The following is a 12,063-nucleotide window of genomic DNA, read 5'->3' as shown; positions in this document are numbered from 1 at the left end:
GAAATCACGGCGCAACAAGAACAATGGAAACAAAAACAATTACGATGAAATCACGAGAGAAACCAAGAGAAACCAAGAAAAACCAAGAGAAAATCATGTGTCCAAGGAGTTGGGGGAAGAGCCCACCGCCGCGTGCCAGTGGTCCCCGCGGCGGCGGCTGGTGCCCGTAAGCTCGGGGCTCCTACAAAACCCCCACCAAGTGCTGATTGGTATGATTACAGAACTGACGTTTCAGTGCGGACTCCAGTGACGTAACAATTCATTAAACGGGTCGTTGCGGACGGCATAGTGCCGACACCTCTTTCTCCAAGCAGATGGGGGGCAGAGGAGCCCGCCGCCGCGTGCCAATGGTCCCCGCGGCGGCGGCTGGTGCCCGTAAGCTCGGGGCTCCTTAATTGACATGGCCAGTATCCAGGAAATCAAAAAGATTGAGTCCCGCGCCCAGAACCGCTATCGACGGCTGGCCGACCACGGAACTGAGCGCGAGACTGTGCTATATGGATCGGTCTAGCCTGGAATTCTTCAGGAAAGTGAAAAGCAAGTCGAGTAGATCCGGGTGAGAATCGCCGAGGAGAGTAGGAATTGAAAGTGCAAGTTGGTTGTGGGTGATATATTGGATTATAGGTTGCCTCTCTGCTTGATATTGGGGACAGTGGATCAAGAAGTGTTCAATTGTGTATCTTATGTTACAACGTTGGCAGATTGGAGGGGGGCCTTGATCAAGGATATATTCATGTGTCAATTTAGTATGTCCGATTCTAAGTCTGGCTATAATTACTTCTTTAAGCCGGGTATTTTGATAAGCAGTCGACCAGTGTCCGATAATTGGTTTGATTGGGTGAAAGTAGTAATGTGGATTTACGTCCCATTCAAACTGGACATACTTTTTGTAGGACGTAATCTGATACCGGGCATGGGAGGGAGTTATTGGGGGGATCACGGAGGCTGGCTTTGGCCGCTTTGTCCGCGCGCTCATTCCCCACAATATTCGCGTGACCGGGTATCCAGATTATCTTAACTTCTCTGTTTTGGTCGGTGATTTGATTAATTTGTCTTTTAATGTCTCGCGTGATTGGGTGCGAATCATTATGGGCCGCTGCGATTGATTGCACTGCTGCCTTGGAATCAGTACAAATCATTAGTTGTCTATCAGGTTTGTTGATTACGTGTCGAAGCGCTGCACTGATCGCGTAGAGTTCGGCCGAAAAGATGGAGTGGTTATCGGAGAGGCGGGTGGATTGTGCGAATCCTTTTATATAGAAGGCGGCTCCGGTCTTGTTGTCCGCCCGAGAGCCGTCTGTGTATATAAAAGTATGGTCTTTATGGTCGTTTTGGAATTCGAGGAAAAGTTGTTTCATTTCATCAGTGTTCATGTCTTTTTTGTTGTCATCGAAGAGGATGAGGGTTTGGATGGGGTGCCTAGTCCAGTACGGGCTCAGTGGAGGGTTATCAAGAACCTTTGGAGTTTCTATTTTATAGTCCCTAAGTATGTTTTTAAGGTGTCTTCTTATTGTTTGGTACTTGTATTCTCTATGTGTTATTATGTTATTTTCTGGTAGGTTACTGAGTATAGCGTATGGTATTGTATCTTTTCTTGCCATTACTTTCGTGTAATACCTTATAAGCTGGTATTCTCTTCTTCTTTCCAGAGGAGGAATGTTTGAATCAACCCGGAGATTCGAGGAAGGCGAAGTGCGGAGTGCGCCAGAAATAATGCGAAGAGCGGAATTCTGGATACTCTCGACCTTGTTACTGAGAGTAGTGGATATATTTGTTAGTAAAAAGGCATTATAATCCAAGATGGATCGAATCAGAGATGTATATAGAAGTGTCAGTGTTTTTCTGTCGGCGCCCCAGTGTGTACCAGAGATACATTTCATGATGTTGAGGCGCCGGGTGCACCTTCCTGTGATGTCTGCTATGTGTTGTGTGAAAGTGAGTCCCCTGTCCAGTGTGATGCCTAGATATTTAAAGGTATTTGTTTGCGGAATCTCAACCCGGCCCAAACGGAGCGGGCGTGGAGGTGTGGGGTGTCTGCGTTGTTTGGAAAAGGTTAGTGAGGCTGACTTGTGGGGAGCAATTTGCATTCCCCACTTGTCACACCATTTGTTTACGTGGTTTAGTACCGTTTGAAGTTTTTGGTATGCCGCATTCACATTGTGGTGCGACGTCCAGACCGCCAAATCGTCCGCGTACATGGAATAGTGTACGTTATGTGTTACATTGTGTATATTGTCAAAGATGTCATTTATATATATAAGGAAGAGCGTCGGGGAGAGAGGACTTCCCTGAGGGACGCCATGATCGAGGTTATGTAGGGTTGAGTAGGTGTTGCCTACTCTGACCTTGAAAGTGCGGTTATTAAGAAAATTACTTATGAAATTGGCCATTCGGCCGCGTATTCCCATGTTATGTGTTTTTATAAGTATAGCTTTGTGATGTACTTTGTCGAAGGCTGCTTTCAGATCGAGGAAGAGTGCAGCTGTAACTTTATTATGGAAAAACCCCTGTTGTATCGTGTCAATAATGTGTATCAAGTTGTCAGCTGTGGAGCGTGCTGGTCGAAATCCGTTTTGGTGTTGTGAGAGCTTGTGTTGTGATTCTACACTGAAAGAAAAAATGACACCAAATGTGGGGTAGGGTGACTCTGCCAAAAAGTCCGCCCCACGGGGGTGTCAAACAAACTCTCTTTTGGGGCATCATAACACCGTAATATGGTGTCCGTGAACGCCGTTTATTGGCGTACATGGACTCTTGATTTCGGAGTTTGGATGCCCCAAAAGAGAGTTTTTTGACACCCCTGTGGGGCGGACTTTTTGGCATGTCACCATAAATAGAGTCGCGACTCCCCTTAGGACTCTTTCTTTTGGGGTAATGATGCCCCAAAAGAGGGTATTTTGACACTCCTATGGGGCGGACTTTTTGGCATATCACCTTAAATGGAGTCATAGCTCTCTTGAATTACCCCGTACCGAGGTGCAAATGACACTTTTCTGGAGTGTTATCTTCCTAAAGGTGTCAAATATCCCTACGCGCGACGCGCTTCAGCAGAATCGTCTTATTTGGTGTTTCACCATTCTTCAGCGAAACAGCAATCCACGGTGCCGCCATTCACTGTTGTCACCGTGACATGTATAGATGTATTCCATTTCCATCAAATCTTGAGAAATTCCAAAGTATTGTTCTCGGAAGATCTCTAGACATGACTTCAATGTCCACATCCGGTCCGCAAACTTTGATTTGACTCCAAGATTGGAATCTAATCAGTATAACCACGCACATGCAAGTATTAAGCTTTATTATATACAACATGAATCTTTTCACCGAGTTTTAGCCGTCAAAGCATTACCACACAATCATCTTACATCATACAGTTGTGATGGGCCAGTCCTAAATCTCAAACTGCCAAACTGATGAAAATGATGAAAGAAAGACAAGGTACGTCAAACCTACAGACAAAAAGCGGAAAGTTCGACGCAAAAAAAGACTGTCACAATCAGCGACATCTATGAGAAAAAGTAAAACTTTCAGTACCAGCACGATAGCAGCGCCACCTATATAACATCCGTTTAAAGGAGTCGTAGAGGAGTCTGAAACCTTAAATAGGGAGTATACTTTTTCTGTTAGAGTTTAACGTTCCCGTAATGTAACGTCACACTTTTGTTAGAGGGACATATCTTCAGCGAGGTATTTAGTCGTAGTTCTTTAAAAAAAAAGCCGTACATCAATGGAAATTTGCAAAAGGGAGTGGTAGATCATGAGGGATCATTCAACAGGGAGTCGTACACCTTCAAAAGCGAGTCATACCTATATGTAAACTATACTATATAGGCGTCGTACATATCTTAAAAGAAAATCGTACCTTAACTCAAAAGGGATTCGCACATTTCCAAAAAGGAGTTGTGCCTCTCGAAAAGGGAGTTGCACATTTTTAGGGCGAGTCGCACATGTTAAAAAGGGAGTCACTCATTTTCAAACGAGAGTCACACAGTTTCAAAAGGGAATCACTTATTCTCCAAAGGTAGTCACCTACGTTCAAAAGAGAGTCATCCTTCTTTGATGAGGAGTCAGATATTTTGGCAAGAGAGTAAAGCACCTTTTATGGGAGTCAAATGTGTAAAAGGAGTCTCGACTCCATGTTAAGTGAGTCATGCAATAACGTAGAGTCAAGACACCTCATTTTAACTTGACTCTCATAAAGGGGTGTCTTACTCCGTTGCTAAGATGCACGACTCCCTTTTAAAGATAGCCAACTCCCCAACAAAGGCGTCAACTATTGCCGTTTTGGTGTCGGACACCCTCGCAGAGCTCACTGATCCGATTTAAGGGTGTCATGACCCTCTCAGGAGGACACCATATTTTGGCTTCGTCGGAAACCGACGCCAAACGATGGGGTCAATGATCATACATTTTGGAGTCGGACACCAAAATCTAAGCACTCAGACTCTAAAACATGGAGTCGTCGTAGAGGTGGGGTGTCAAAATTTTTATCAGTGTAGGTACACTCTGATTCGATTGTTGACCATTCTCTCGACGATTTTAGAGGCACAGCTCGACAATGAAATTGGTCTGTAACTAGCTGGATCGGTGCTATGTTTGTCTTTTTTGAGAATGGGGATGATTATACTTTCTCTCCAGGAGTCCGGAAAGTGGCCTTCAACCCATAGCTGGTTGATGACCTTGAGAAAGTGTTCAAGGCCAAAGGGGGTTAGTTTTCTGAAGAACATGTAGGGCAGCTTGTCCGGGCCTACCGAAGTATTCCCACACTTTACGATTGCATGTTGTAGTTCATATAGGGTGAATAGGTGATTGTAATGTTCTGTGTTGTCGGATTGGAACGTGAGTGTTGATAGGGTGGTGCTGAGGTTGTTGTGTAGAGTGCCTGAGTAGTTGTTGTTTGAGGATATGTTTGCATAATGGGCTGCAAATTGTGTGGCAACTGCTTGTGGGTCTGTTGTGAGTGTGTTTTGTATAATCAGTGACGGAATTTTATATATCTTTGGTTTATTGATGCGGAAACATCTAAGATGTTCCCAGACTTTAGTAATGGGTGTGAAACGGTTGAATTTGTTCGAAAAGCTTTCCCAAGACTCTTTTTTTGCTGCGTTGATGACTTCTTTTGCGTTCCTGATTTCGTTCCTGAGCTGAATTTCATGAGCAACACAGGGGCAGGCCCTACATTTCCGTAGGGCTCTGCGGCGCCTCGCGACTGCTTTTTGACAGTTTTCCGTCCACCACGGGGCGTGTTTGTAACCCTGTCTTTGCTTTGTCAATGGGACAGAACGTTCAGCTGCTTCGCCTATTATCTGAAGGAAACTTTCTATGTTTACTGTATCGTTGTCATTTACGTTATTGTTTGTATTGTCTTTGAAGCTAAGAATGTCAAGTTGTTCATCTATGTCGTCCTGGAATGTCGTCCAGTCCGCTTTGTTAAAGTTCCATTTCGGGAGGTATGTATTTATGGTTGACCTTGAAGAGGATTCAACTGTTATATGCATAGGATAATGATCACTAAAGTATTGGTCGATTTGCACTTTTGGGGTAAAAAGCAAGCTGATTTCTGGAGAAGTCAGCACAAGATCAATTACCGAGTATTGATTTGTTCCGTTCATGATTCTGTGGAATGTTGGTGATTTGTCATTAAGACAAATGAGATTATGTTTGTTAATGATGTTGTAAAGTGTGGTGCCGCGCTGTGTTATGTTGTTGCAGCCCCAGGCAGTGTGGTGAGCATTAAAATCACCTATTATCAATTTAGGGGAGGGGATTTGGCCAAAGAGTCGATCCAGTTGTTGGTACGTTACGTTAATACTAGGTGACAAGTAGAGAGAGATTACATTAACGTCTCGCTGTGCAATTTTGATTGTGGTTGCAACGTAATTTAGGTTAGAGTCAAAGTTAACTTGATGATGTAGAAGGTTGTTAGAGACATACAAAGCCGAACCGCCTCGGCGTGGGGAATCATTTACGTTATTGCAGTAAAGAGAATATCCAAAGAGGTTAAAGTTATATTTAGTCGAGTCAGTGTCGAGGAAGTGGGTCTCTTGGATGGCGGCTACTAATGGCTTTTTATTAACTATATATTCACGGAATTCCGCCCAGTGGGATACTACAGAGTTAGCATTCCACTGGAGCAGGAATTCCTCCGTGTGTTGTGGCATATTACTGTTTCTTTAGAGCGGACCGAGTGAGCGGGCCGGACCTGGCTGACTCCAGCACATCCAGGTCGGCTGCAGGCTCAAGGGAACGGTGTTGTTCCGGCGGAGCGGTGGAGTGTCGTGGGGCGGCGGTGAGGGGGTGGGGGCGCTGACTATGGTAGTGTCTAGCTCGTCGAGCTGTAGGGAGATAGTGTCGGCCTCTGACTGGCCGCTGCCGAGGCTCTCCGCGGAGCCGCTCGAGTGTTTGGAGAGGCGGGACGGCCTTGGAGCGGGGTCGTCAGTGTCGGTGTCGGTGTCGGTGACGGACCGGACGGAGGGCGAGGCCTGAGGGGCGGCCGGTGAGGACCTGGCGCCGGCTTCTGGGTCCTCGGTAGTGCGCTTAGGAGCGGGTGGCACGGAGCGTGCCGGTGGTGAGGCCACCTTATGGGTCGCGCCTGGGGCCGGCAGGGGCGGCCAGTCGTCCCCGGCGAGAGGGGCGGTTGCGGTGTCGGTCGGGCGGGCGACGGCGGCGGCGGCGGTCGGGCGGGCGGCGGCGGCGGCGGCGGTCGGGCGGGCGGCGGCGGCGGCGGCGGCGGTCGCGGAACGAGTGGGAGGGGACCCGATGTCCGACGGCGGGTGAGGGGCGGGGAGCAGCCCGTCGGGCCGCTCCTCCCGGAACCACGTGGCTCCGTTGGGCCGACCGTGGCCTTGGGCCCGGTGCTCCGCGCGGCGGTTCTTGACTTCCGCGCGGTGCCACTGCCTGGCGTCCTCCGCGATAGGGCACCGGCGGTCCCACGCCGGGTGGGGACCGCCGCAGCCGGGGCACTGTTCAGGGCCGTCGCACTTTTCGGCGTCGTGCGGCCCGCCGCAGCGGCCACACATGGGCTGGCGTCGACGGCAGGCGCGCTTAGAGTGTCCATAGGCCCAGCACTTAGTGCAGGGGCGCGGGGCCGGGACCCAGGGGTCCACGGGCACGGCGAGGTACCCGCATCGGATGGCCTGCGGGAGGATGCGGCCGCTGAATGTGAGCCGGACGGTGGGGTTCGGCCCAAGATTTTGGAGGTCGCGGGACCGGAGGCGCTGGACCCGTACGACGCCCTGGGTCTGTAGTTCCTGAAGGAGCTCCATGTTTGTGATCTCGGTGAGGGCGTCGGAGCGGACCGACCCCTCGACAGAGTTCAGCCGGGTGGCGAGGCTGATCGTGACTGGGGTGCCTCTGAAGGAGGCCGTTCGCATCATTTGGATCGTTTGGGTTTCCGTTTTGGTCTCGATGAGGAGGGCGCCGCTCCTGAGTGCTTTCAGTGAGTTCACCGGACCGATGTATGAGTCGATGGACCGGCGGAGGGAGAACGGGTTAGTGTGTCTGAAGTTTCCCTCCTTCCTTGTTATCAGCAGGAAAGCCGGTCCCTCGGGGATGGCCTGGGAGGGAGGGAGCTCGGCGGGCTCCTCGGAAGGGTGACCCGGTGCAGGGTCGGTGGTCTCGGCCGAGTCCATGTTGTTGTGTTGTAAATCTCAAGCGAATATCAAATTTAATGTAAAGATGGGATGTAAAGTACGGTTAATTTGTGTTTATATCTGGTTATTATTAATAGAAGAATCAATAGCGGGCAGAACCGCAAATAGCAAAATTAGTCCGATCCGGATGAAAAAATTGGGCAAGAGGGCCGGCGCTGCCGGTAACCTCGGAGGCCCCCAGACAACGACGAAAGATCAGAGAGAAAGAGGTGGGGGGGTTGTGGGACAGAATGTCCCTAGAAGAGAGGGAGTGGAAGAAAACGAAAACGATCCTAAATTACCTGCCTACTACGAGCACTTCTATGCGGGGCTTTAGCGCCGCCGGTGTGTCACCCGTCTTAATAAAGACGGGTGCACACAGCCGGGGATCTAAAAGCTGAAAGCAGCCGCTCAAAATGCCGTAGCCTATCACCTAGTTGCCGCAGTGGCACGCCCCTGGGAAATCTGACAGAGAAGGAGGGTAGAGGAGGGAGGAGGGACATACGGCATAGTAAGGGTCTTGAGGGCCTAGAGCCTAGGAGAGAAACTGCCGAGGCATGTGAAACAGAGTATGAGGAGGGACATACCATGCATAAAATGAGGGTAGGCCGTAGGTGGCCGTGGGTACCTGGGGCGTAGCCAATGGGGAGGGGCCAAAGTGGGCGAAAGCCGCCGAAAGGGGCCATGACCCCCCCCCCCCGAGCCCTTAAGGGTCCCCAATCCTATCGCGTTGTCAAAAGCACAGTGTACATAAATATGTCCAGGGTTACTTTTACGGGAAAAGTCGAGAGGGGGAATTAAGTTGGGGCAAGGGCGAATCAAGGGGCATAGCTGAAAGGGGGCCCAAATGCCATTAGGTTTTGTTAGGATGGCGCCTGCAGAACCTAACCTACCCCCAAATCCTACTCTCTCCCCGGATTCTGGCCACTTTATATTGTTAGGTTGCCAAAAAATAAATTATTTAAAAAAAAATATCCCTCGCCCATGTAGGTTTTTCTTAGCTACACGCCGAACCGTTTCAGATAGCCTGCTCAAATTTTCAGTACCCTCTGGGGCATCCTTTGCGCAACTTTTGGTATTTTTTGTCAAGGTTATGTCAGGTCACGGAGTTATGACGTCATAAAGGGAACAACCTCCGGCCAGATTTACGCTAAATTGGAGACTGCTTCACATCGGTATAAATGCCGACTGACCTGACACACTGATGGATTGTTTTAGAATCACAACTGGCTGATTTGACATTGGCAATTACACAATGTCCGTTGACATTCTGAAGGTTACTAAAGGTCAATGCAAGGTCAGTGACCTCGGTTGACCTGTAATGACTTCTTGCACTTGTATACCGTTTTGGAGTATTTTGATGCCCTGAATTCGAATTTGCTATCCATTTCAGGCATCGTCGGTTGTTTCTTGTAGTTCATTTTGGGTCAGGGTCAGGTCAGTGACGTCACACGCCTGACGTGACCCAATGCACAAATGACCTTGCAGACTTCCGATGCTCCCAACGCATCATTTTCAGAGTTATGACATCGAAATACACACCAAACGATGGAGAATTGATCAAGGATCACGATAGTGAAGGTTTCAAGTCGATATCTCTTACCGTTTTGCCGCAATCGGCGCGGAAATCTGAAAAAGTTAGATTTTTTTCCCGAAAATTTGACCTTTGACCGGTCATAACTAGGTCAAATGTTGATCTAGGACCAAAAAATATACCACCAATCGCGAGATCTCGTTGAGAGCAATCCGTTGGTCTTTTCCGCTAAGCTCTACGACGCTCCGTTTTCAAACGCCAGGGGGGTCGCACCAACCCCCTCCCCCTGCATGGGCGAAGGTGCAAAGCAAAACACCGTTTACGGGCGAGGGATATACGTAGGTACTTACATTGGCGGTAAGGGGCGGGGGAGGTCCCAACTTGACTGCGCCCTTGCAAAGCCAATCAGTAGTATCAACCTATTACCCTGGCCAAACATCAAGTATATCTTCTACTCGTAAATAGAGAGGTTAACACGTGACTATTTTTGCTAGGCCAAGACCGGTTGAAGGACGAAGGAAGACCCTTGGTTCGGAGAGGTCATGACCCCCGTCCCCCGCCGGTTTCTACGCCGACGCCTGTAGCGATATGTCAGTGATTGCGAAGAGACGGAAAAGACGAGACTCTTATCTGTACAGCCCATAGCTAACGCATGTACATATTTGCGGTGGGCGCATTTGAATTCAATTGCGCCATGCTGTAGGCGCATTTACCTATCGAAGGTTTTCGACTATTGTGCCCTTTGCAACACTTTCTAAAAAGACCGTGTCTGGCTAATTAGTTGAAGTATGCGATAAATTAGTGTCTAAATTTCTAAAAAAAGGTAGGAAAAAGGTTTCTAAATAATAATGTGAAAACAACTAACCTGTGCTGTCTTTGTATTCCAAGCTGAAACCAGTTTCGCTTAACGTGGCGCAATATGGCCATGCCCTATAGTATCTGAGTAGCGAATTGATTGAAAATGGGCTCAAGAATAAATTTGATAGGGGGAAATTCCCCCTTCTCTTCCTAGCCGTTCGGCGTTCACGCACAATTTGAAAGGGGTAGCTGAATTTTTGAAGGGGGAAATTCCCCTTTTCCCCCCTTTAAAAGTTACCCTGAATATGTCAAAAGTACGGTAGAGGGCGTAATAAAGGTAGCGTAAGTGGAATGAAATATGACAAAACAAAATATGAGGTGGTACAAAATTAAAACGTTATTACCAACTAATAGCATAGGCGGCGGAACGGGGGGCACCGGGGCACCGTGCCCCCTTGAATTCTGCAAGGGGGCACCAATAGCAAGGTGCCCCCCTTAGATTTGATGTATTAGTACCAGGGGCGGGTTCGGGAAAACTCCAAGGGGAGGGTCATGAATCGACGTGGTGCCCCTACCTATGCCCAAAATTAAAACCTCAACGGATTTCGGCCACTTAATTTTGGTGGTGCCCTATTTTCAGTTTTTTTATTGTCTTTATTTTTGGTTAGTCATGTGATGACTGGTGCCCCTGCTAGGCCGCTGGTGCCCCTGGAAAGACTGTGGTACCTACCTACCCTGCCCCCTGACAAGCCTTCGGTGGGCTCTGACATGACTTAGGTGCCCATTGGCCCTGACAGGCCCGTGGTGCCCCTGACAGGCCTACGGTGTCCTTGTTAGGACTTAGGCCTGTGGTGTCCCTGGGCCTTGGCAGGTTTGTGGTGCCCCTGTTAGAACGCAGGTGCCCTTGACAGGTTTGTGGTGCCTCTGACAATCCTAAATTGCCAACGACAGGCTTGTGGTGCCCTTGACAGGCCCATTGATTGATTGATTGATTGATTGATTGATTGATTGATTCATATTTTATTTATAGAAGCATTTTCACAGTCATACATTTACACGGATTGGTGCAGAAGCGACAAGCGCTTATCTCTAAGCACCTCTCCCAGTTCCCTACAAGGTAGGAGGCACGACCACCGCCCCCGACCGCCCAGCCAGCAGACCAGAAGCAGAGCCGCCCGTCGCCAGTCCGCCTATTTTATGCTTAGAGAAATTACTTCGAAAAGCGTGCTTTTTATATGAACCTACCAGTGCCAATGATATAATTTTGAATGGCCCTGACCAGCTCCCCGCCGCCGCCGCCGTCAATACCTTGACCCTCTAGGAGAATTTCGAGTTGTCTTCTAAAAGAAAAAGCGTCAAAGTCGTGGAATACAGTGGAGACAGAGTTAAAAAGAAGCGTCCGTTCGTCAGCGTAAAGAGGGCAGTGCAGCATAAAGTGACGTGAGTCCTCCCAAGGATGACCGCACTGACAGGCCGCATCTTGGGTGTCCTTAGATAAAACTGTGAAGAGGTGTGCTTTTAGGGTGGACATGTGCAAACGAAGTCTAGTGTGGAGAGTGTTGCCTAGCTTGGATCCTGAGGAGAAGAAAGGGTTGGGCTGGGGACAGAAGTGCTGTCTTACTTCATTGGAAAACTTAGAGCGTGATCGGATCTGACGGATATGTTCGGGGAGGGAATTCCAGGATCTGGTAGTTTCAGGGATGAAGGCCGCATCTTGAAGGCCCCATGGTGCCCTTGCGAGGCCGGTGGTTCCCCTGCGAAGCCGATAGTGCACCTGGCAGGCCTCTGGTGCCCCTGGCAGGTCTGTGGTGCCCCTGGAAGACCTGTAGTGCTTTTGCTAGGCCGATGGTGCTCCTGACAGGCCTGTGGTGCCACTGACAGGCCCGTGGTGCCCCTGCTAGGCCTGTGGCACCCCTGGCGGGCCTGTGGTGCCCCTGTCGGCTGTCAGGCCTGTGGTGCTCCTGGCAGGCATGTGGTGACCCCAGTCCCTAAGTCATGACCCATGTGACCTCCACCCTGGGATTCGCCACTGATTAGTACTGCGATGGCTTCTTGGGATAAATGGAATTAATGTAGGGTAAATGGAATTTATCAAACGAC

This window comes from Amphibalanus amphitrite, unplaced genomic scaffold (genome assembly GCF_019059575.1).
Source record: "Amphibalanus amphitrite isolate SeventyFive unplaced genomic scaffold, NRLGWU_Aamphi_draft 000678F_arrow, whole genome shotgun sequence".
NCBI lineage: Eukaryota > Metazoa > Arthropoda > Thecostraca > Balanomorpha > Balanidae > Amphibalanus > Amphibalanus amphitrite.
Note: the sequence above shows the minus strand (reverse complement) of the source record.